At 27.1% G+C, this 27792-nt stretch overlaps 1 protein-coding gene across 3 annotated transcripts in view; it reads left to right on the top strand.

The window, feature by feature from the left end:
- Positions 1-27792, top strand: part of LOC127280842 (connectin-like) — a 497564-nt gene that overhangs the window by 77143 nt on the left and 392629 nt on the right. For all 3 annotated transcript variants that reach the window (XM_051304135.1, XM_051304134.1, XM_051304136.1), the window contains exon 2: positions 4725-4793. The gene's annotated coding sequence lies outside the window, so the exon portion shown is untranslated. The remainder of the gene's footprint in view (positions 1-4724; positions 4794-27792) is intronic.

Below are 27792 nucleotides of genomic sequence, written 5' to 3'. Positions count from 1 at the left end.
CTCTGCACAGAATAGATTTAATTAAAAAAAAGCTCTATATGGGCTTAAATTACAGCAAATTTTGTCTATTTTTTGATGCCGTATGGCACTTTTTAAATATTAAACATGGAGATATAAAAAATTACCGACATAGAAATCTACATTACCGACTGATGGTAAAACAGAAAAATGAAAATATAAAAAATTACCGGTGCAGTAATCTACGTTATCGACTGATGGTAAAACAGAAAAATGAAAATATAATATGCCATGTTTAATATTTTAAAATTGCCATAGGGCATTAAAAAATAGACAAAATTTGCTGTAATTTAAGCCCGTATAGAGTTTTTTTTAAATTAAATCTATTCTGGGAAGAGAGGGGTGTCTTTTCGACAAAGCATGCCCCCTAATGAAATTCATTTAAATGAAAATTCTAACAATTGATTTTTAGAAGTTATTCAAGCGTCCCCAAAAAATTGATTACTGGCGCAGTATTGGTACTATTACTGCACCAGTTGTTAACTGTGAAAATTTATGCTAGGATTCTTATTTTTCCTGAGTGTTACATTTTTTTTTAAAAGCAAAATTTTTTTCCATTCGATTTGTTTTATTTTGTTTTTTCAATTTTCCTTTCTCATAGAGGAAGTATTTTTTTTTCCTTGAAACAATTGTTTAAAATTTATATACAGAGTTTGCGAATTCAAAAGTGAAATTATTTTATCGAAACTGAATAAATAAACGACTGGGAAACGCCTTTATGGATGGCGATTCATTGTGGTAAAAAAGTTTGAATTTTCCTTGCGGGATCAAAAGGATGAGAATCGAGAGAGGGATGGAGAGAGAGAGAGAGAGAGAGAGAGAGGGGGGGGAGAGGAAGAGAGAGGATAAATTGTGTCACACTTTACCTGAGAACGTGCTGCTGGCAGAGTGCTTTACCATCGTTTCTTTCTTGGTAATCGTGCTCTCCCATTCGATTCGCCGATGACTGTCACTATCGCTTTTCCAAACGGACGCACGACAACCGAAGATTCTGAGTTTGCCGTTTTCTTTACTGCCTCGATTTAACCTTTCTTCCATAGAAGCAAAGCGAGTCATGATCCACGAAGATTATGTCGAAGGGAAAACGAATTTTTCGGAAAAGAGAGACGAAAAGGCGTCTCCTCTTTTCCCTTTGATATCATTCCTACAAATATCATATATTCAATTTATGGAATAAGATATTTTTCCTCAAGTATTTCTTTTTTTTTTAATGCAAATTTACATTCTTTTTACACATATGCAAATAAAAAAGAAAAAAAATGTTTTTTTTAAATCTTTTTATTTTATTACAAATTTTTAATTAATTCTATTCGATTTTTTTATTGAATATTTGTAAAATTATTAAAATTTTATATAAATTTTGAGGTTATGTTCGTTTCTTGGTTATGGGTATTTGAAGTTATGTTTGTCGGACATATATAGTCTCAAACCCAACGGTCACTTGACCTATTTCCTTGAATTTTGAGGTTATGTTTGACCTATGATTTTGAATTTTTGAGGTTATGTTTGAACTAAGGCCTTGAATGCTGGAAACCTATGCCCTTGAATTTTGAGGTTATGTTTGATTTATGACCATAAATCCTGGAGTACTAAGAACTTGTATTTTAAGATTATGTTCATTTTAATACTAATATAGATAGAGATATATGAGTCATTCCATGTCAATTCGCCGCTGGGTTTGAGGTTAAAATCAGAATTAAAATACTAATATAGGTATATATGGGTCATTCCATGTTAATAGTAACCAACCTAAGACCTATATTGTACTTACCATGTCAAAAACATAGGTCTTAGGTTGGTTACTCTTGACGTGGAATGACCCATATGGAGACAATTTTTTAGATTTTTTTATTTAATTAAAAAAATTTGGCATATTTATTAACGTTTCATTGAAATTTTATAAGGGTTAGGGTTTTTTTTTTTTTTTTTAATATTTGGATGTATTTCCTGTATATGGTTATTTTACTATATACTCTCTCTGCCTCGAAACAGAAAGGATTTTCGGTGAGATATATATGAAACTAAAGAAAATTAGGATCCTCTTGTCCTTTACGTAAATTTTCTGAATTCTGTTATCATTTGCGTCACGTTTTCTTCGATCGCACAAGTGTAGAATAATAACAAAACGAAAATTATATATGGGAAAATAAAGAGGATTTTGATACCTCAACATTATATATATATATATATATACGTTGAGTTTTTTTCCTTTGAACATAATATCCCTTTCAAATGTATTATATAATTTTGTCTTTTGAAAGTTTATATGCAAAAATATATATACTATTAGTCTAGAATTTATTCGAAAACTTTTATAATATCTATACCTACTGATAGTTTGATATATATTTATCCATCACGCTTATAAAAAGTGAATATTGTAAAATTAAATTTCAAGTTTAGAGAATAATTTTTAATGTGGTTATAATAAACTTTAAAACGTTTTAGAACAATTTTTAAGGTTGCAGAGTTTTTAAGTTTGTTAAAACAAAATTTGAAGATTCTAGAATAAACTTTAAAGTTTTAAAATAAACTTTAAAAGTTGTAGAATAATCTTTGAAGGTGATGTAACAAACTTTAAGGTTTTAAAATGACCTTCAAGGTTGTAAAGATCTATTTAACTTTATTAAAAAAAACTTTAAAGTTGCTGAATAATGTTATTGAAGGAAGTAAAGCAAATTTTAAGGTTATAAAATAAATTTCAAAATTGTACTGCAACTTTGTAAGCTTAATAAAGTAACTTCAAAGATTCTAGAACAAATTTTAAGGTAGAAAAATAAATAATTTAGTGTTAATTTAAAGATTATATTTGATTTGAAAAAACATTTGTTTAATGAAATTCTTTTTTAATTTCAAACAAACTTCTATTTTTGAATGACAAATTTTCTTTAAATGAAATAAATTTTATCTAAATTAAAGAAAACATTTATTTGACCCTATATTAATAAAATATATTTTTTTAATTCAATTTCATTTTTTCTATTAAGCATTAACGTCAAAATTTAAAGTTATAAAATAATATAGTTTATTTTTTATTTTTAAATGTAGATATATTTTCTTATAAATAATTAATAAATCCAGGAAAATTAAGTGTTTAACAATTTCTCCTCTCCGTTTATAAAATTTAATATACAGAAAATGTTCCATCACAGAGAAAATTTAATTAGAAGAAATTTTGATAAAGGGTAAGTCCACGTCAGAAATATCAGAATCAGCAAGTGGTTCTTCGATTTTAATGATACTTGGTAAAATTATAGCTTTATATAAGAGCAATGTGTAAGTAAAAGGAATTTTTAAAATATCTAAAATTGTAGGAGTTATATCACTTTTAATTTTGATATACTGCATTTTTTTCATTCCTTTATATCTCGGTCAATTTTCAACCGATTTTGATGAATCAAAAACAATTTTTTTCAGAAAATTACGTATTTTCAGAAAATTTTAAAATAAAAAAAAAATTTTGTTTTTTAAATAGAAAAAAGCAAAAAACAAAATTTCTTTTAGATTTTTTTTCAATTTCGACCTCTTTTTTTTAATTTTTAATTTTTTAATAATATTCCTTTTTATTTTATCTTTAATTTAAAAAAAAATTTATCCTGGAGACTTTTTTAGATCTCGTGATATCGTCCTTTAAGTATTATAAGTCTTCATCAATTTGAAAACCGCAGGACTTGCTTCTATCATTACTTTCATTTGTTTGTTGAAATTTTGTATGGTTATGAATAACTATTCGTTTTAGAATCCTCTAAAAGAAACCGCTAAAAACTTCAGCTACAATTTCAGGTTGCATTGTTAAGGTTTCATTACAATTTTTTTTAAATTATAAATATTACAAAAAATAAAAACTTTGCTTCAAATCTATTAATAAAATATTGATTTGCTTGAATTTTCACTTGTTTTAGTCAAGTAATTTAAAAATAAAAACATTATTACGCGAAAGTTTCTAGTTTGTAACAATAATATTATAAAACAAATGAAAGTAGAAACACAAATCTGGATCCTAGTTTTCTTGAGATGTGGATATTTAAAGAACGATATCACGAGATCTAAAAAAGTCTCCAGGATGAATTTTTTTTTTAAATTAAAGATAAAATAAAAAGGAATATTATTAAAAAATTAAAAATTAAAAAAAAGAGGTCAAAATTGAAAAAAAATCTAAAAGAAATTTTCTTTTTTACTTTTTTCTATTTAAATAACAAAAATTTTTTTTTATTTTAAAATTTTCTGAAAATACGTAATTTTCTGAAAAAAATCGTTTTTGATTCATCAAAATCGGTTGAAAATTGACCGAGATATAAAGGAAAGAAAAAAATGCAGTATCAAAATTAAAAGTGATATAACTCCTACAATTTTAGATATTTTAAAAATTCCTTTTACTTACACATTGCTCTTATATAAAGCTATAATTTTACTAAGTATCATTAAAATCGAAGAACCACTTGCAGATTCTGATATTTCTGACGTGGACTTACCCTAAAATGAAAATTGAATGAAATAGATATGTAAATTTTATATTATTCAGAAATTAAAGTACATTAAATTAAGAGATGAGTGACATATATATACTTTAATGACAATTAGAAGTATTTTTAATTAATTTCCATGTTAAATATTAGAAGCATATATAATGTTATTTTTTTAATATAAAAATTTAAATTTTCAATTATCTTTAATATTAATTTACGTTAAAAAATTTTTGTTTACAGGGAAAATTGGAGTCGGTCCTTTCATCAAAAATCTACTTATCCGAAGAGCATCTAGGAAATCAAGCAGAGGTAACTTGTTTATTTTGTATGCCTGTGTTCAGAGACCGAGTAAAGTTTCTGAGCCAGATTTTTCGCGCCGTAAATCACACTCGTTTCGTTCTAGTATTTTATTTTACTTTTTTTGCCTTCGCGTGAGACATATATATATATATATATATATATAGCTATGTACTGTTTCGCAAATACATTCAAGTGTAGGTGGTATATATATACCATAGTCGCAAGGGTTTTACTGCCAATGGAATCGCTGTCGCTGATGCCTTCCTCGTGCCATCGAAAACGAAGCAAAATCTCTCTCCTCTATTCTCCTTCTGACAGGCAGTGTAGAGCAGAGCCAGAAAACGCAATCAGAAAATAAGGAAACATCTGGCGGTCAGAGGAAATCTAATTTCTAAACGCTCATTCTGCCAGCGCTAATTCCTTGCTTTTGTAATTAGATAAAAATCGACGCGGTACCAAACCCTCTTTTTTTTATATACCACTACTTCTACACATATTATATGGGTGATTCTCCACGTAGCGTTCAATTTCTTGTCCCTCATGTTTTTTAAGAAATTTATTGCAATAAATCCAACGTGAATAAAAGTTAATTTCTGTGTTTACAAACAAAAATCAATAGCCCACTTTTATTCATAATATTATAATTTTTTGTTTAACCTTTAAACTGCTTTGGTGGTCTGTGAAAACTCTGTCTAAAATTATTTCCCTTATTACTTTTTTTTAAAGTATACAATAGAAACTTGAGCTTTTCAGTAGCTTCGTATTTTATAAAAATCTATTGAATGACAATATTGTTTCTTTAGAATTCGTTAAATTTTGTAATACACGGAAAAACTTTGTGCAAGAATCATTCCTAAATTTGTTCAGGAACTGAGGATATGAGAATAATTTAAGAAATCTTATTTATATTTTCTTTGAAAAATTCTAAGGCAGTATTTCTATAAGAATTGTAGAGAAATTCAAGACAACTTCCTAAACTCACTACAGAAAGTCTTGAACTTGTTTTAGAATAAATTTTTATGTTTGCGAGAAAAAAAATTTACTCTGGGAGGACTCGATCCCACGTCCTCGAGAGTCCAAAAACTCCGCTTTACATCTCTCAGCTACCTTAGCAGCTTATGGTATTATGCATTGGAAACGTATTTGACACTACCAATTTCTGCCTAGTGCTTGGTTACTGTACTATGTCTTCTAAATCAAGAAACATTCAACGCCCAGTGACTGAGATATTCCGATCGCGGCATTAACAAGAAGTCTTCCAATGTCATAATAAAAATACAAGTATTTTCTTCAATGATTTTTGTATTTTTCTGTAAATTTTGCAGAATTTTTTTCATATCCTTAGTTACTGAACAAATTTAGGAATGATTCTTGAACAAAGTTTTTCCGTGTATAAATAAAAATGTCAAGTATAACGGTCTGTGGGACCGGTGTTAGTAGTACACTGAGGAAACTGTTTGGTATCATCTACTAAAGTTTGGTTCTCCAAACCAAATTTTTTATTTGATATATGTGCAACTAATCCGTTTGGCTCGGGCTACTAAATTTTTTCGTTGAATCATTTTGATTGGTCTACCAAATTTTTTGTTTTGCACAACTAACTTATTGTTTTTAAGCAAACAAAAAATTTAGTTAAATGAAAAAAAATTTTTTCTTTTCTCAACCAAATTATTTTTTGGCTCACACTTATATTTTTTATTTTTCACTTAATTTTATCACTTTTGTTATCCTCTTTTATTCTACCACCCTATGTCTACTTAAATTAATTTCTATTGCGGAAAAACCTAACACTGCTGGGGATCGAACCCTCAGACTACGCAACGCAAATCAAGAACGCTGACCACTACACTAAGAATCCTAGTGACAATGTGAGTGTAAATTATTTTCATAAAGTATACAGGCTGGAGAAAAACTTCCGTTCTTTTAACAAGCTTTATTCTCTCGACAGCCATGTTATAAAATATGAGAATAAAGAATTTTTTGTTGTAATTCTCGTGATCATAATTGACGTGCTCGAGATTTTATTTGCATATTTTCTTTTCACCAAAACACAGTGACATTTGACAGTTGAAAACATTAGAGATCAAGAGTTCTTACGGTTTTTGTAATTAATACCGACCATTTTCCTATATAAAATTTTTTCACTCAGTAAATTAAGTGATAGAACTATCACTTCAATCAAGAAAATTAATATTTTGAAATATTTTCTAATGAGATGGTCCGATTTTCACATGAAGAACGAACATATTTCCCACATTTATCCATTTCTTGATCATATTGTTCGACCCAATTTCTGAAACACATAAAAATCCCGAAAACACTTGAATAAAACTGGACGACACGAAGAGCGAAGCATGGTTAACGTGTGACATCCGTTTACGAGAACAGCGCATGCGCAATTGAGCATTCAGACGGTTTGGTTTGGAGAACCAAATTATTCAGTTAACAGACGCAAAAGCTTGAACGAAATTTTTGGTACAGCCAACTAAATTTCTCGATTGATTGCTTCTTTCGTTACTGTTATGTCAACTAAATTTTTGTAATCTTAACTAAAAGTGCTCCACCAAATTATTTTATTAACATTACATTATTATTTTTCTCAGTGTAAGTGTAAGTGTAATCAAATAACAAATAATATTTATTAAGTTAATATATTGACGGAGTTATTGATAATCTCACGTAAGATTTTTAAACATAAGTTTATGATTAATTATTATTTAAATGAAAGTAAAAAAATATTTGAAACAAAAAGTTTTCACAAAATGTTAATATTAAAATAAAACTTGTTCTCCTTATAAAAACAATATATTTATTTAATTTTGATTATTTTAATTTTAATATAGTCAATTGAAAATTTGTTACTTTATTCTACACAGAATGAGATCAATAACAGTTAATTTTAAAAAACCAAGTAAAATATTGGAAAATTTGTTTAAATTATTTAAATCGTATTATTTTTACTGTTTTGTTTAAATGTTACTTCAATGCTGCGATTCATAATTTATACACATTAATTAAATATAATTATAATTTATAGGTATGTCACTGATTTTTTCATTAAAAATTAAAGAAACAGTATTGTAACATGAATAAGAATAAAAAAATTAGAACAAAATATTATAGAAATAATCTTTTTAATGTAAAAAATAAAAATTATATACGACAGATGTCATTACATAATTTAAAATCACTAGAAAAACACAAAAAAAAAGGAAAGCACTAATTGTAAGCGCGTTTTTTTGCACGGTGCAGTTTAAAGGTTAAATGCAAATTAAAGAAGCGCGGTGAAACTAGCGAGCCGCCAGCCGGCAGACAGCAGACAAAACCATAGGCGTCGACGCTACACTAAACGCCACCACTACACGGAAAAAAAGAAAAAGTAACTTTTACTACTTTAAAAGTAAAATTGGACCTGTCCGAAGTTTCTGCGCATCTCTGGCAACTTTTACTCCAAAAATAGTAAAATTTACTTCAGAAATAGTAAAAATTACTACGGAAACAGTAAAATTTACTACAGAAATAGTCAATTTTACTATTTTTCGAGTAAAAGTTGCCAGAGATGCGCAGAAACTTCGGACAGGTCCAATTTTACTTTTAAAGTAGTAAAAGTTACTTTATTCGTTTTTCCATTTTTCTCCGTGTAGCAAATTGGAGCTGCTGGCTATTAATTTTTACAAATAAAATTTTTACAAATAAAAAACCTGCTAATAAACATTCTAAGAAGGTTTTCCAAAAAGAAAAAAAAAAATACATTAATAAATAAATTTTTTTAGTCAATTTTAGTGAAAAAAACCAAAAAAAACGACTGTCTGCTACAAGCGGCTGGGGCTGCTGGCTATTAATTTTTCCCAAAAAAATTCTTGCAAATATAAAACTTGTTAATAAACATTCCCAGAAGATTTTCCAACAAGAAAATCAAAAATTCATTGAAAATTAAATTTTTTGAGTCGGTTTTAGTGAAAAAAACCAAAAAAAAACGACTGTCTGCTACAAGCGGCTGGGGCTGCTGGCTATTAATTTTTCCCAAAAAAATTCTTGCATATATAGAACTTGTTAATAAACATTCCTAGAAGATTTTCTAACAAGAAAATCAAAAATTCATTGAAAAATAAATTTTTTGAGTCGGTTTTAGTGAAAAAAAACCAAAAAAACGACTGTCTGCTACAAGCGGCTGGGGCTGCTGGCTATTTATTTTTCCCAAAAAAATTCTTGCAAATATAAAACTTGTTAATAAACATTTCCAGAAGATTTTCCAACAATAAAATCCAAAATTCATTAAAAAATAAATTTTTTGAATCGGTTTTAGTGAAAAAAAATTAAAAAAACGACTGTCTGCTACAAGCGGCTGGGGCTGCTGACTATTAATTTTCAAAAAAAAAATTCTTGCATATATAGAACTTGTTAATAAACATTCCCAGAAGATTTTACAACAAGAAAATCAAAAATTCATTGAAAATTAAATTTTTTGAGTCGGTTTTAGTGAAAAAAAACCAAAAAAACGACTGTCTGCTACAAGCGGCTGGGGCTGCTGACTATTAATTTTCAAAAAAAAAATTCTTGCAAATATAAAACTTGTTAATAAACATTAACAGAAGATTTTCCAACAAGAAAATCAAAAATTCATTGAAAAATAAATTTTTTGAGTCGGTTTTAGTGAAAAAAAACCAAAAAAACGACTGTCTGCTACAAGCGGCTGGGGCTGCTGGCTATTAATTTTTTCCAAAAAAATTCTTGCATAGATAGAACTTGTTAATAAACATTCCCAAAAGATTTTCCAACAAGAAAATCAAAAATTCATTGAAAAATAAATTTTTTGAGTCGGTTTTAGTGAAAAAAAACCAAAAAAACGACTGTCTGCTACAAGCGGCTGGGGCTGCTGGCTATTAATTTTTCCCAAAAAAATTCTTGCGTATATAAAACTTGTTAATAAACATTCCTAGAAGATTTTCCAACAAGAAAATCAAAAATTCATTGAAAATTAAATTTTTTGAGTCGGTTTTAGTGAAAAAAAACCAAAAAAACGACTGTCTGCTACAAGCGGCTGGGGCTGCTGGCTATTAATTTTTCCCAAAAAAATTCTTGCGTATATAAAACTTGTTAATAAACATTCCTAGAAGATTTTCCAACAAGAAAATCAAAAATTCATTGAAAATTAAATTTTTTGAGTCGGTTTTAGTGAAAAAAAACCAAAAAAACGACTGTCTGCTACAAGCGGCTGGGGCTGCTGGATATTAATTTTTCCCAAAAAAATTCTTGCAAATATAAAACTTGTTAATAAACATTTCTAGAAGATTTTCCAACAATAAAATCAAAAATTCATTGAAAAATAAATTTTTTGAGTCGGTTTTAGTGAAAAAAAACCAAAAAAACGACTGTCTGCTACAAGCGGCTGGGGCTGCTGGCTATTAATTTTTCCCAAAAAAATTCTTGCGTATATAAAACTTGTTAATAAACATTCCTAGAAGATTTTCCAACAAGAAAATCAACAATTCATTGAAAATTAAATTTTTTGAGTCGGTTTTAGTGAAAAAAACCAAAAAAAAAACGAATGTCTGCTACAAGCGGCTGGGTCTGCTGGCTATTAATTTTTCCCAAAAAAATTCTTGCAAATATAAAACTTGTTGATAAACATTCCCAGAAGATTTTCCAACAAGAAAATCAAAAATTCATTGAAAATTAAATTTTTTGAGTCGGTTTTAGTGAAAAAAACCAAAAAAAACGACTGTCTGCTACAAGCGGCTGGGGCTGCTGGCTATTAATTTTTCCCAAAAAAATTCTTGCGTATATAAAACTTGTTAATAAACATTCCTAGAAGATTTTCCAACAAGAAAATCAACAATTCATTGAAAATTAAATTTTTTGAGTCGGTTTTAGTGAAAAAAAACCAAAAAAACGACTGTCTGCTACAAGCGGCTGGGGCTGCTGGCTATTAATTTTTCCCAAAAAAATTCTTGCGTATTTAAAACTTGTTAATAAACATTCCTAGAAGATTTTCCAACAAGAAAATCAACAATTCATTGAAAATTAAATTTTTTGAGTCGGTTTTAGTGAAAAAAACCAAAAAAAAAACGAATGTCTGCTACAAGCGGCTGGGTCTGCTGGCTATTAATTTTTCCCAAAAAAATTCTTGCAAATATAAAACTTGTTGATAAACATTCCCAGAAGATTTTCCAACAAGAAAATCAAAAATTCATTGAAAATTAAATTTTTTGAGTCGGTTTTAGTGAAAAAAAACCAAAAAAACGACTGTCTGCTACAAGCGGCTGGGGCTGCTGGCTATTAATTTTTCCCAAAAAAATTCTTGCGTATTTAAAACTTGTTAATAAACATTCCTAGAAGATTTTCCAACAAGAAAATCAACAATTCATTGAAAATTAAATTTTTTGAGTCGGTTTTAGTGAAAAAAACCAAAAAAAAAAACGAATGTCTGCTACAAGCGGCTGGGTCTGCTGGCTATTAATTTTTCCCAAAAAAATTCTTGCAAATATAAAACTTGTTGATAAACATTCCCAGAAGATTTTCCAACAAGAAAATCAAAAATTCATTGAAAATTAAATTTTTTGAGTCGGTTTTAGTGAAAAAAAACCAAAAAAACGACTGTCTGCTACAAGCGGCTGGGGCTGCTGGCTATTAATTTTTCCCAAAAAAAATTCTTGCGTATATAAAACTTGTTAATAAATATTCCTAGAAGGTATTCCAACAAGAAAATTAAAAATTCAGTTTTTTATTTGTAAGAATTTTTTTTGGAAAAATTAATAGCCAGCAGCTCCAGCCGTTTGTTAGCAGACAATAGTTTTTCATTAATTATTATTGTTTGATTATGTAAGTGTAAATTGTTTGTTAAGTAATCATATTTATGTTAAAATATGTTCATGTAGTATCATAATGTAATGTGTGAATCATTAGAACTGTTTTTATTTTTGTTTAAACGTTGCTACCCAATTTGCTAGTGGTGGCGTTTAGTGTAGCGTCGACGCCTATGGTTTTGTCTGCTGTCTGCCGGCTGGCGGCTCGCTAGTTTCACCGCGCTAATTAAAGAAGCAAATTGTCATGGTGAAGCTTGTCCCCGTTCGATTTATAAAATTAGAATTGTTTTTACTAAAATGCAGTAATTAATTTATTTACTATTGTCATTTTCTTATTGTTTAAGTTAGTAGAATTAAATACTTTATGGTGCCGGTTGAAAAAAAAATTTTTTATTATTTTTTTGATGTTAATTCTTGTCTCCCGTTTTGTATGTCATGGTGAAGCCTTTTAATAAAACTAAATTATTTCATACAAATCAAAACAGTGAAGCCTTTTAATAAAACTGAATTATTTCATACAAATCAAAATAAAATTTTGTTATACTTTAGCAGAAAGTAATAATTACCTTCTCCATGTAGATTCATTAAGAAACTAATTTTATAATTGATTTTTTGTTTTTATACTTTTAAAGCCGTAATTTCACATAGGGAATCACAGAATCGTCATGGTGAAGCCTTCACATATTTGACAATAAATTCAATAAATTATTAATATTGTGAGAGAAGCGAATAGATGTCTGGGTTTTATCATTCGAACATGTCAAAAGTTTAATAATGAATCTGCGTTAAAGTCTTTATTTTATGCTTTTGTAGTATCTAAATTGGAATATGGTTCAGTTCTTTGGTATTATTTAGCGCAGTATTTAATTGATTTAATTCATAAATGCCACAAACGATTCCTAAAATTTCTTTATTTCAAAACATACAGTGTATTTTTATTACCTGGCACAGATTATAAGGAATTGTGTAATAATTTTAATGCACAACCTCTTGAGGATCGAAGATTCATAAAGTTTGTCACTTTCTTTTTTAAAATTGTAAAACATAAAATTGACTGTCCTTACTTATTATCACTGGTACCCTTTTATATGTTCCGAAGCGAAATCATAGAAACGTTCAACCTACTTATACTGGATGTAAATCCTTACAGAATACTATTTTAAATAATATGTGTGATTTATTTAATGGTGTTTGCAATGATTCCGAATTTGATATGAATTTTCATTCTGTATCTACTTTTTCAAAATTGGTACATGATTTTACTCTAAGGAACTAATTTCACTGCGATAAAATAAAATAAAATATTATATAGATATATTCTAACACTTGATTTGAAATAAGTAACTAACTTTATCATCGTACTTGTTATACTTTATATTTGTATTAATAATCCTGTAATTGGTCTCCGGACTGTTGGATTAAATATTAAACATTTTATTCGGTACACCACGGATATTTTATTCTTGAGCACTAACCTTGAAGATTATAATTTAATTTTAGATAAATTGTAAAAAAAAAATTAATAATAACAATAACCAAATTGTACGTTACGCAGAGAATCACCCATGTATGTATGCATTAGATATATATATATATACTGATAGAATATCTACTTTACTTGGGAATCTTTATATATATACTGGAAAGCGTCGCACTCTTCATTGTTCTCGGGAAAATCGAAAGAGAAGTGGAACTTTCTAGATACAGTAAATGGACTTGAAAAAAAAAGGAAAAAAAGCTGTGTGTAGAGAAAAATCCAATAAGAATCAGGATGAGACTTTAAAGATTTTTACTTATTGTCAGCTTTATCGAAAAGAATGGTATAGCTCGTTTACCTGACGAAGTACACCTTTAACGATATCTAAATGGTTATGGTTGAGTAGCTAGCTAGCTTTCCCTCTGTGTGTGAATGAAGAAACCCGGGATTTAAATTGATTTTCAACTTTTATTGATATCCGATAATTCAGTCTTCGCATCGTTTAAAAAATTATACACACTGCTTCTCTGATTTCTTTCTTTCTTTTTTTTTTCTTTTTCTTATCTTCATTGACTTATTATATCAGTAGGCTGGCAAATTTTGTCTTAATACTAATTTTAATCAATTTTTTTTTGTTTTTTTTTATATATGGTCGATTCCACGTGGCCTACTCTCTATAAATCTGAATTAGTAAAATTTTTAACTTATTTGAATTAGTGACTCACTTTTTGCTTCTGAATTAGTAAAATTTAAATAATTGCTAGTAAAAAGAAATGTCGAATTAGTAAAATTTTACTCCTAAATCTCTAATTTTTGAGATTATGTTCGTATTTTCGTTCATAGTTTCGACATAGTTTTAAGATTATATTTACTGATTTTAACTTCTTGATATGGGAATTCATAATTTGACCTTGAATTTTGACGTTATGTTCGTTCTCTTGATCCAAAAATTAACCTAATTTTGAGGTTACGTTTGCCGATTTCGATCTCAAACCCAGTGTCCTCTTGATTTGTTATAGTATTTTGACCCTTAATTTTGATTTTAAGGTTATGTTTGAACCTTAGACATAACGGTCCCTTCACTTATGACTTGTCAATTTTCAGGGCTAAAATACTGAAAAAAACTTGAAAACATAACCTCCAAATTAGGTCAATTTCTAAGTCAAGAGGTCGCTGAATTTGAAGTTAAAATCTTGGTTTGTTATTATTTTGACCCTGAACTTTGACTTAATTTTGAGGTTATGTTTTAACCTCAAACCCAGCGGTCTCTTAACTTATATCCTGTCAATGTTTAGGGCTAAAATACTAACAATCCTAAAAATATAACCTCAAAATTAGGCCAATTTCTAATTTAAGACGCCGCTAAGTTTGAGATTAATATCGGATAACATAACCTCGAAATTAGACGTCGGTGAAGTTCACAACGTTTATGATCAACGATTGAGAAAAGAAAATATTTAAATTATTTATTTATTTATCCAACAATTTTTTTTGCAACTTTTCTTGATCAATAAATTTTTTGAAAAAAAAATTGTAGGCAAAAAATTAGTTATTATTTTTTGAGTGAAAAATATATATTTTTTTTTAATCGTTGATCATAAACGTTGCAAACTTTACCAACGTGAAAATAGATCAATTTGTAGGTCAAAAGGTCGCTGGGTTTGAAGTCAAATCAGAGCTATTATTTAAGATTTATTTGGTTCCAAAAAATAATTACTTCGTTACAAATAAATTTTTTCTTTCAACTAAGTAAATTATTATTTTGAGTCAATTAAAGGGATTTTAGTTTAAATTAACCCAATTACTCATTTTGAATAATCAAATACGAGAACATTTTTTTTTTTTATTTTGAAAAAAAAAGAAAAAGTATATATCTTTTTAATCTTTTTGTAATTAATACTGTGGAAGAAAAATTTTTTCTCAAACATTCATAATGTATGGCAAATATTGAAACGTAGAGCCAATTAACGTAAAACTGGCATTTATTTTTTCAACTCTGTTTTAGAATCCCTTTTTATTTTCCCTTCCCATCGTTTTTTTTTGTTTGTATACTTTTTTATATTTAAGAATCCTTTGAATTTCCATAACTTATTCAAAGTTATAAATTGTGCTTAAAATTTTATTTTTTATTTTCCGCTTGAAAATAAGTAGAGATTTTTTTTACCAAAACGGAAAATATATATATATATATATATGTATTGTGAATTTAAATGTCAACTGGATGAGAAAAATTAATGAAATTGAAAAAGACGGAGATTAAAGTATATTTATGAAAAATATTAAAAGAGTAGATTAAGAAAATCAAAGATATTAAGGAGATTAAAAAATATATATATATATATATACATCAGACGGAGAAAATTATATACATTTAAAGAAATTTGAAAGATACTTATTCATTTTATCAAATTAAAGAAAATTTAATTCATTTGTCTTTCTGTCTAATTAATTAAAATTATCATTCACTAATAAAATTTCTGATGAATTTATTCAAATTTATTATAATCAGCTTGATATAATTCCACTGAAAAGTCACTTTTTATTTTAAATTCAAATAAATAATCTTATTTAGTAAATTAATGATTTTATGCTTTACTGCTTTAATTTAAATTTTTAAATATGTCCTTTAAACCCCTTTTTTTAATTAAATATTATTAAAAATTTTCCTTTTTTTTAATTAAAATTAATTTTGATTAAAATAAACAAAAATATATGTAAATGAGAAAAATATTTGTCTTTTTGAAATTTTTTGCTAAAAAGAAAAATATAATTAATTTTTAATGTAAAAGTTGAGATGTAGAATTAATACATTAATAATAATTTAATTTCAATAATAATTAAGTATATACTTTATATTAAAAAAAGAGAAGTTTTAATCGTCATCATTAACTTTTTTTTTACCCTATATAAACAACAGATGCGGGATTTGTGTGTGGTGAGGAAAACAAACTTGAGAACATTAGAGACGATTGATTGTTAGTATCGGTCCTCAACTAGACCAATGATTAAATATATTTGTACAATGATATATATATATATATATATATATATATATATATATATATATACATTTTGCTAGTATTAATTCTGTTTAAAACCATCAGATCAAACGGTCAACGAAGCAGAAGTGATTTAAAATACAAAATTATTTTGAAACGATACTCTACGGATTTGATCGGCTCACCGCATTTCAGTCGGTACACCGGGATGCTTTATAATAAAGCGGAAGTAATCCATTTAAACCAATACTGTGACTCTCTTTTATATATACATACAGTTGAGAAAACCGAGAGACTGACACATCGTTTAAATATCTTTCATTCACTTTATATATATATACGCATATTTTCTTGTCTTTGTCTCTCAAAATCCTCTCATTCCGATATATACATATATCTCCTTGAGAACATGAATTTGGCGAGCTATTTCTCTCTCTCTGGCAATTATGATTTCACTTTATGGCTTTATTTTTCCTTTGATGTTATATATTATTGAAATATTTGTTTATATTTTTCCATTTAATCACAGTAAAATTTTCATACATTCATATGAATATAATTTTTTCCTTATTTTTGAAACATTTAATTTTAAGCTATTGGCAAAAATTTTTCTCTAAATTTTAAATGGCCTAAACTTAATTATCATAACCGTAATTTATTCAAATTCTTATATACGTGAACGAATCACTATTTGCCCTATAGTGAACTAATCTTCATTTGATATAATATTCTTATTTGGCCTAATCGTCAAATGGAGCTAATTTTCATTTAGTCTAATCTTTAATTAACCTAAATTTTATGTAACCTAATATTTATTTAAGCTAATTTTCATTTGATCTAATCTTTATGTAATCTAATTCTTTTTTAGCCTAAACCAAATATTTATATCCTTGTTTCTTTATGGTCAACAAATCTTGATTTATTGCTTATTACATGTATAAAGAAAATGATTTTAGTCTAAAAATTATATTGCCTATCCAGATTCTCATTTGACCCAAATCTTATTTGATCATAATTATCATATTGCATAAATTTATATTTAGTATAATTTTTATTAAAACTAATTCTTACGTAACACATGCACTCAGAGAAAAAATTAATTTGACATAATCAAACAATTTAATTAACCTATTTTGCTTGACATAATTAAAAAGTTTTGTTAAGGGTGTCAAACGGTCTCTGAAATTCTTTGGCAAGAAGAGACCTTTAATTATTGTCCTATAAAAACGGCACTGAATGTGAAAATGATAAACATTGATTTTAAAATACTTTTTTCTCGAAACAGGAACACATTTTACAAAATTGGCCTAAATACCAAAGATTCTTATCTTATAAATTTCCTAAATCCGAAAGATTGTGTGAATTCATACAAAACTACGATTGCAAAACGAAAATTAGGAAAGTAATATAATAACAGTTGCGAGTTTGTGCTCCCTACATGCTTCTGCCATCTGACGGCGATAGAACGTAATGAACCTGTCATTATATTACTTTTTGTTTCTCAATCGTGTTTTTGTTTGGATTTGCACAATCTTTTGGATTTAGGAAATTTATAAGATAAGGTTCTTTGGTGTTTTGGTCGATTTTGTAAAAAGTGTCCTTGTTTTGAGAAAAAAGTATTTGAAAATCAATGTTTATCATTTTTACATTCAGTGCCGTTTTTATAGGGCGATAATTAATAACCCTTAAATCAAATAAAAATTTGGTTCATTTAAATAAATGAATAAAATTTATAAATTAAAAAAAATATATGACAAAACAAAATATAAAAAAGAAAATTTTTATTTAAAGGTGTTTGTTCCATTTAAGCAAATCATTTTAGCAATAATCGGTAAAACAGTTTTGACTCTTTAAATTATTAATTAAAAATTCATGTGGTTTTCAGTAAAAAATAATATATAAATGAAGTTCAACGGAAATTTTATTAAAGTGCTTTAGTTGCAGTATTTCAACTATTTTATAAATAAAATTTCAATAATTCAAATTCAAAATGTTGTTAATTTAAGAATAGCTTTTTAACAGTGTAATAATTCATGAGACCATTTACAATTGCTTTTACATTTTATAAATTGCAATTAAATTTAATTAAAATTTAAAAATAACGTTGAGATTTAAATGTCAACGTTATTTAATTACAAGAAATGCAATTATCTGTTTAAACGATAATAAATTATTATAAAATTAACTACATCAAATTGTAATCATTTTGAATTATGCAAAAAAAAAGAACCGAGTGCATAACGTTGTTTGTAAATAAAATATTTAATCAATTGTCTCTCACATTCTTAATAAATTTGGAATATTATTTGATTGAAATACTCGTTTGGTATTAAATATTGAGTGTCTCTTTGAATCAAAGCACTCAGCAAAAAAAATTTTGGTTTGATCAAACAATTTTTTTTTGTGAAATAAAAAATTTTATTCTATCTTAATTCATTTTGTTTTATCTCTTTTTTTATTTATTTTATTATCAATTTAACGTTTAATTTATAAATATAAGCTGAAAATGTTGTTTTGTTGACGATCTGTCAAAATACTAGTGACAGCCATTTTCCTATGGACTTCTCACATCAATCAATTCAACATCGGATAGTTCAGGAATCTGCGTTACCGACTGCCGCGTATCGATTGAGAACATTGTATTAAATATTAATTAATTTAAATGACACCGAGAAGAGAGGGCGCTGATTAGCGACGCTTTCCAGTTTGATTCGTCAGCCATTTTACTCTCATTCTCATCCCGGTGTTCGTAAAGTAAAGTTGTGTTCTACTTTTGTTTTTTTTTGGTAAAATAATTAAAATATAAAATTACTAATTGTGGGACGAGGCGAGTCGTCATTCAAATGGCCGGTGAGTCCCAAAAGAATTATTATGAGTCGTTTCCTTCTGATTGTGAGTCGATCTCATTATTATAAAAATTCCAAGATAAAATAAAATTTGAATCTTGTCTTTCGGACTTCTGCCAATATTTGACTTTTTCTAAATTTTGAAGTGAATATGAATAAATAGTGTAATTATTATAAATTAGGGGTAATTAATGGTGTTTATCCTTATCCCGTCCTCTTCACGGTCTATTGACCGTGAAGCGATCGTGTCTAGCGATCCGGGAAAAACCGGTAAAACCCCGGGAATTTTTTGTCAGATCGGGAATTTTTCAATTTTAAAATAAATAAATTTATATTTATTTTACTTCAAAGCTTATTGTGAAACTTTAGTTGAATATTGTTATTGTTAGACACAGTCATTTACATTCCCCACCATGTATTAATTGAGAATAACCTAGACTGTAGTCTGATGCGGCTGTGTAGCGGGATATAGCAGTTTAGATTCTAACCAATTAGAGCACATTATTAAGTAGTAGAATATATCGCCGAAGACTGCACTTTGATTAGTTAAAATCTACTTTTCCGCTAATCTGCTTCAAGTCACTGTACCCTTATATGATGCGGTTCTTTACAGTTAAGCTACTCATCTCTGTTTAAACTGATATGTGATATATCCTCTTGTACACTCATCTTTGTCTATGGCTTTCACAATTTACAAATGAAGACTGCTTGGTTAAAAATCAAAAAGAAGAAAGTCTCATTGCATTACGTATTGTTTATGATGTGATTAAAGTGTCTCGAGGTGTAAAATCTCTAGTGTTGCATGTCAACCAAAATAATCGAGAAATTAACGATCTCAAGAAAGGTGATTGTTTAATTTTATTCAATATATTGAATGGTTCGTGTCATAGAGACAAGCTTCCCGTTAAGTAAATCGATCGAGATTTGCTTGATTCCGTTTTAACTTAACCTATGTATATACAGAAATGCAGTGAAGATTTCAATGAATTTATTATATATAAACTATAAATTTTTTATAAAATTCTTTAATAAAATATAGTTTATGAAATTGTTTATTCAATTCAAATAATAAATTGACATCAGAAGAATGTAACCCCATCAAAAATAAACAGTATACATAAATATTATGTATATAATAAATATTTTGTGCCTACATTTCATATTTAAAGTGCATTTTTGATGCGTCAAGCACATACTATACGCTCATTATTTATTTAAAAATTATACAGAACTGTAGTATTTCTATATAAAATATATTTAACATTATACAGAACTGTTAATAACCTAAGTTATTGTAAATGATATTTTTTCTATCTATCGTAATTAAATATATAGTTTTTATTGAAGAAATTAAAAATATTTCGAGTGATTACTACTATTATTATTATCTAACCTATTTAAATTTTTTTAACAATTGAAATTTCTAATGTCTAAAATTTCTCTTAAAAACAATCACTATTAGTATAATTTAAATATTGTAATTTTTTAAAAATTAAATATAATTTTTAAAATATTTTTTTCTCATTAAAATAAATATAAAATCATATAAATTAAATAATTTATTATTTTTTCTTTATTCAACGAAGTAATATTTAACATATTACGTACAAAAATATGTAGGGATTAATAAAACTCTTCATATATTTATTAAAATCAACAAATAAAACACAATTTTCGAAAAACAATTTAAGCCTTAAGGGAAGCTTTAATTTGGTCTTTTAGAGAACAACTCATCCACGAATTCAAGCACATAAGATATTTTACAGAATCATTTTCCAATCTATTCTTGTGTTTTCTGATGGTCAAGGATTTTTCATTTTAATAATTTTAATAATTGTCAATAATTGTCAATAAAATTAGTTAAATATTTGATAAAACTAAAATTTGTAAACTAATAAAAATATTAAATTAGGAAAAAAGTATGTAAAATTTGACATTAAAATTGAAACATTTTTATAAAATACTTTTGAGAAGCTCCTTTTGCTTGCTCATCATCTAAATCTATCTGATCATGTATTCTTTTCCTGCTTTCGGTTTTGTTCGTATCTTCTGCCATTTTAATTTTCACAAATAACTTCCTTTTTTATTTTAAAAAATCGATGAAAAAGAGGTATTTTATTATTATAATAGAATTATATACGTTTGATCGAGATTTCGAAATAACATTCGAACGATCAAAGTCAATCATAAACAAAAGAAAATCACACTTCTTGACTTGATAAAATGTATCAATATTCAAGCATATGCAATCGATATCGAGCAATTATTGGATTGACATGCAACACTAAAAATATGTGCCCATAACTGACGCATTAATAAAGTCTGCTCGTAATGTTTATATGAATTACATTGATGCGAAAGACTCGAAAATTGCAGCTAACAAAAAAGCTATAGAAGAAAAACAAGCGAAAGAAAGAAAATTAGAGAAAACCAAAGACCTTGAAAACCAGAAAAGAAAAATTTTGAAAGAAGCTACTGAGAAGGCACAAATTTTACAAGAACAAATTAATAATAAGTATTAAGGTAAACGTACACAATTACGGCCTAGTACGTTATTACGTGCTATTTCTTTATACTAATTGAAATAAGAAATTGACAAAATGTTTCAACAAGTGAAAAATTGCAACACAAACTTTGCTATTTATTAGATCAATATTCTGTGTTTTAATTGCATCTATTTTGTTTATGTATTGAAAATAAAAGTTTTTGTCAGTCAGTCGACGACTGAGCTTTGTGCAATACAATATACTTTAAGTGACAGCTAGGACTGAAGGTGATCTTCGTAAGGATATTAAAAGTGAAGTGTGTTTATTTTTTAATTTATTTTTTAATTTCTTGATTAATTATGATCTATTTAAATTATATTTTCTATTGCTGAATTATTTTTAAAAGTTTTTTTTTATATAAAAGTACTTTTTTAAATAGACGGAATTATGTTCGCTCTTCTCACAAGAAGTACATTATTCCGTTTGAAACACGTAAATAGGGAATTACATTGTTTTATATTATACTTATTTTAATGAATCTAATAAGAATATTAAATGTGTTTCCATTTTTTTAACAAAAAATGAAATTATAAATAAACAAATGAGGTAATTGCGTACTAGTATTTTATTAACCATATTTGAAATATTTTATTAGAAATTATATGAACGGAATTAGGTTCAAAACATTTTATACATACATTCATTATTCCGTGCTATACGCCGTATTTAAGTTTAAGTAAAATGGAAAAAGAGTTTGTTCACAATTCTTTAATTTTAAACTTATTAATTATCATTTCAAGAGACAAATTTTTAAAAGTATCGTTTTTTATAAGAATTATTAGGTATTGTCACGAAAATAATTCAAGCAAAATGTGAAAAAATATCAATTAAAAATTAATCAAATGAGTGGGACAAACTGGCGCTGGCTTGATAGAGACGATATCCTCATCTACGATGCTCAAGATGTTTTAAAAAAACTGAATCCTCTAGTATTATTTGATGACCGTAAAGTATATATGTTTAATGATTTATAATATTATTTCAAAACAAGTTAATGACCAAAGCGAGTAACCAAAGAAGAAAAATAATGACTGAATATTACAAAAATTATCATTTGAATAAACATTATTTTATTTGACATCTGTGTAAAAAATTCCCTTTTAAACACAATCTTAAACTAATTTTAAGATTATGTTATTAATATTCTTATAAGAATAATTATTATCAAACAAATTGATATTTTATATATAAGTATGTGTGAAAACCTGGAATATGCCGCAATTATGGACAAGTTGGAACGGAATTAGTTACATGACAATATTTTTAAAACGGAATTACATACAATTGAAAGGATTTAAAATATGTTAAAAAATAATATAAATTTAGTTTTTGAACAGATATATAAAATGAAAAATTGAAAATGATTGATTGATTTTTACAATACAATTGTTTTCTTAAACTTTAAGTTACTTGATAAAATAAGAAAAATAAAATTCTCAGGAAGGGCCTTAACATGCCGTAATTGTGTACATTTACCTTAATAATCGTTTGTGATAATTAAAAAAAATGTTTTTTAAGACTAACTTAAACATGTGATATTATAAATCATAAATGAAATTTAAATATTTTGTTCATTATTCTTTAAAACCTTAATATAATATATATAATTTTGATCTTCTTGATTTACTAAAAAAAATTTTAATTATGTAATAAACAATTTCATTTTTATATTTTTAAAGTTTCTTATGTAGTTTAAGAAAACTATACTCCTTTAAAATATTCTATTTTGGTTAAAAAAATTTCCGGGCAAATTATTTGAAATCCGGGAAAAAACCGGAGAATCCCAGGTAATTTTATACGCTTTAACTACTAGACACCCTGATTGTTGCTGCAAGGTAACAATAGCCCCGTGCAGAAATTTTGACCGGGCCCTGGCCAGGGCCAGACCGGGGCCACTTCGGGAAATCTGGCCTGCCCCCGGCCTGGATGAAACAATAAAACCGACCGGGGCCATGGCTCGGGGCCCGATCTGGTTCCCTGCTGGGGACCCGACCGGGGCCATCAAATTTTTCCCGATTTGACCACCATTCAAATGTTTGTGGTATGGTAAACCATACAGTAGTCATCTGCCTAACAATTTAGAGTGGATATTGTTAAAATTTTTGAACAATATGTAGATTTTGTTTAGAAATATGGTAAATTAGTAATCTACAATTTTCTCAAAAATTTTAGCAATAATCACTCCAAATTAATACGTGTCTTATTATACTGTATTCCCTAATGTATCATTAATAAAATAAAAACAATATTTATAAAGTTAGAATACAAAATCTCTATTTTTAGGTTATTTTTTATTTGGTAATGTAATATCATGTGAATAATATTTTTTACTTACAACTTGATATATTCGGCAGAGATGAAAATTGGGTTGACAGTCGATGTTTCCGTACACGTTTCGTACTTTTGTGTTTTGGCATATTATTCACAGAAATAAATAATTTATGTATCCAAAATAAAACAAAAGTTAGGCCAAGAAGACTAGAAATGGGAGGTACCGTACGAATACGTAAGAAAAAGGGTTTTCTGAAATAGGCAGAGCAATAGAATAAGTTGCAAGTCGCGGTAGCCTTCTGCGCAGACTAACTGTTGACTTACCATCTGGCGGTAATTCAGAATAAAATATTAACACTGATTCTATACGTACGTATATGCTTCGGTAAAATAAATATCTGCTTTTTTATTATCACCTGTTCGTAATATGCGCAGGAGGCTACTGCGTCTTGCAACTTATCCGCCCATTTCAGAAAACCAAATTGTCACGTACCCCCACTACCTAACGTGTACTTCCTGTTTCTATAGCCTTCTTGAGTTCTGCACTCCTCTATAAAAATTTATTTTTACTTATCTTATTATTGGGGCAACCCGGCCTGGCCACGACCGGGGCCACTAACATTTACTGACCCGGGGCCGGACCAGATAATCTGGCCGGGGCCAGGTCGGAAATCGGGAAGAAGGGTGGAAATTTCTGCACGGGAAATTATAAACTTTTACTTTTTCGGGTTGTTTAACTATTTTCTGATTTAGTTTTTTTTTCATAAAATAACTTGGCGTCTGATAATAGTAAAATGAGTCAAAAGAAAATATAATAATTAAAATGAACTAAAACTTAAAAAACTACGTAATAATATATAAAAGGAGCTTTACGGTCAATAAAAAGACATTTGACATTATCTGCTTCTTCATAACTTTTTTATGACTTATGATAGGATAATATTTTGATTCTAGTTCATCAAATTTCTATCTTTTTCTCTCTCTTTTTAAAGTTTGAGTGTTGTTTGTATGGAATATCTTTGTTAATTTATTATTTACAAAGATCACAGAGAGAACGTATATATACATGTATACATAGAGTGTACTCAATACTTGAAGTACTTCCTTAATAAGAAGATGCTTCTTGCACAAGGAACCATCCACCTTCATCGTCTCCTCCTCTCCACCTATACTCGCACATTCACGAAACTTTCCTCTCTCAAATTGCTTCGAACAGTCGCGTTCGAAGCGTTCGCCAAGTCTCACTGAGGTTATTGGGAATTTTCTCTGAAAGGATAAAATGGCAAGGGAACGGGATCAGATTCAACCTATAGAGAGAGAGAGAGAGAGAGAGTGAGTGAGAGGGGGGGGAAGGAAAACTAGCTAGAGAAAGAGACAGAGAGAGGCGTTAAAAGACATTGCAAAGATTACGAATGTTTGATGGTATACAATATTTCAAGTGAGAATTTTGTAGATTATTTCTCAGTCCAAAAACAGAAATACTTTATTTATTTTTATCAAAAGCTATAAATCAAAGAAAAGAAAATTTTATTTTTAAAAAGAGAAATGCTTATTTTTCGAGACGCATGAATATTCCCCACACTGAATTTGTGAGAATTTTTTATGGTATATTGAAATTAATAAGTTCGAATTTCTATGTTAACGAATTTTATAAAGTAGGATTTATATTAAATTTTATATATTTAAATTTTATTTTATTTAATTCATAATTAAAGGAATTTTTATTTAGTCGAACTTTAATAAAACAAATTTTCTATTTGACCGAATTTACATTTAATATAATTTCTATTTTAACTGATTTTTCGTTTTACCTATAGAATTTCTATTTAGTGAAAATTTTTAAATAACAGAATTTCCCATTTCATCGAAACTTTATTTGTACGAATTGACATTTGAGAGAATTTACTACTATTATTATTATTTTTTTTTTATTTTAATCTAAGTATTTTTAGAATGTAATATTCTTTTTTTTCGTATTCACAATATTACACAATATTGTGTATACATATTCACAATATTGTATATTCAAAAAGTATTTCGTGTTATTATGTGTAAAAAAAAAATTTTTTTTAACTTACAAGAAATTTTAATGATTATATATATAATGATACTTTTAATAAAAAAAAGGCGAATTATTCCCTCAATTTCGTGCGAAAGTTTTGAGTATCTTTTATCAAGATAAAGTTTCACAAGAAGGGAGGATGCGACCACGTGTACAGTCACATACATATATATATAAACACATGCAACCTTGAAATTAAAAGGGTAACGGACCTTTTGCTCTCACTTCATTCAGAGATATAAATATATTTACTCGCATTTCCAGAACGATGTCAAGTGTAATTCGAGGCAAATATTCAAACTCATTCATAAAATTTAAAATTAAATAAACAAATTTATTTATTAATTTTCGATTTTTAATATATTTTTTTTTATTTTTAGTAGGGAAAAAGTTAAAAAAATTATTGCTAAAATTTTTTATTGTAAATATCTGAAAAAATATTAACAATTTCAAATTTGTACATTTATTAAGCACCAGTATTTATATATTTCAGTGAATTTTTAGAAAAATCTGAGACATGACCCCGTCTTTTCATATAAATATGAAATGCCTCATATATGTATATTGGAAAGAAGTGTCTCTTGCAAAAGACAAATTATTTATTTCCTTTTTTTATATAAAATATGCAGTGATGCAAGTTTTATTTTTAATAAATCTTTTAACTATTTCTTTTATGTAATAAATATTATAAGTTTCTTTTTCAAATTTTTTCGATCTTCATTATTATAAAATTTTAATAGATTATTTAATATCTTATCATTCTTTCTTTTAATTCAGTTTCTAATTATTAAGTAGTTCTTCAGACGACTGTAATTTAATTATTTTATATATTTCAGTCTATTAGTTTAAATTACTTAAAATTCAATTTTCAATTCTTCTTAAAATTTTCTTTTTAAAATGAGAATATATATATTTTTGCTTCCTCATGAGGAAGCTTTGCATTCGTGACGTTTTTCGATTTTTTAAAATTGGGTTATATGGACTCATTTTCATCTAGAAATAATATATATTGAGTCCTGAGCAAATGTCCAGATGTATGTGTGTGTGTATGTCACAAAATATTGTTTACAAATTATCTCAGAAACGTTTTAACGGATTGTCTTGAAATTTTGTATGCTTATTGTAATCATTAATATCTAAAATCTCACACAAGGATTTCCGAATATATTCACAACATTTTATGTTTTACAATTTTTTCAAAATTTAAAAAAAATTTTTTTTTCAAAATATTTTTTTCTTTGTAAATTTAATTTTGTTTAGTAAAAAAAACTTATTTCTTGCATTAAAACGAGTTGATTAGCCTATATAAAGTTCATATTTTACTGAAATCCATAGATTAAATCATTTTTTTGAACTTTTGAAAATAATCGTTTTTTTTTTTTTTTTTTTTGAAATAACTTTTTCTGATATAAAAAATTTAATTAATTCTTGTCAAAATTGTATTCCTGGCATAAAAACGAATCGATTGGGGTATACAAAGTTTACATTTTACTAATATTTATAAAATTGATCGCTATTTTAGTTGTAATCGTTCTTTTAATCTTGAATATAAGTGTATCATGATGAGGAAGCTAAATGGTCATGAAATGAACACCTAGTTTTTATTTGCCGAAAGAAAGGATTTTTCATCTTATTTGTTAATCGTATTTTTTATTACGTTAAATTTAAAAAAAAAATTTGAATCAAAAATTAATTTAGCACTTAATTATCCTCAATTTATTATTATTTTTATTATTTTATTAAATATTAGAATTTATAAGATTTAATTTTTCTTAATTTTCTATATTGTTTATTGAGTCAATTTTACAAAGAAGAAATAAACGAGATAAATGAAAAGCTTACTCTGAAATAAGTATCACTTTGTAAGAGGCAATTTAGGGTTGTTACTTTAAATTAAGGAATTTCAGGAATTACTTTTAACTCCCCCTCTTTTTTTCCTCTAAAGTTTCTATAAAATGTTAGAAAATCGTGCTTGAAAAGGTTAATTATTTTTTTTTTTTT

The sequence above is a fragment of the Leptopilina boulardi genome, unplaced genomic scaffold, assembly GCF_019393585.1.
Source record: "Leptopilina boulardi isolate dan_hultmark-lab unplaced genomic scaffold, ZJU_Lbou_2.1 LbouV2_255, whole genome shotgun sequence".
NCBI lineage: Eukaryota > Metazoa > Arthropoda > Insecta > Hymenoptera > Figitidae > Leptopilina > Leptopilina boulardi.
Note: the sequence above shows the minus strand (reverse complement) of the source record. Positions and strands in the feature narration are given on the sequence as shown.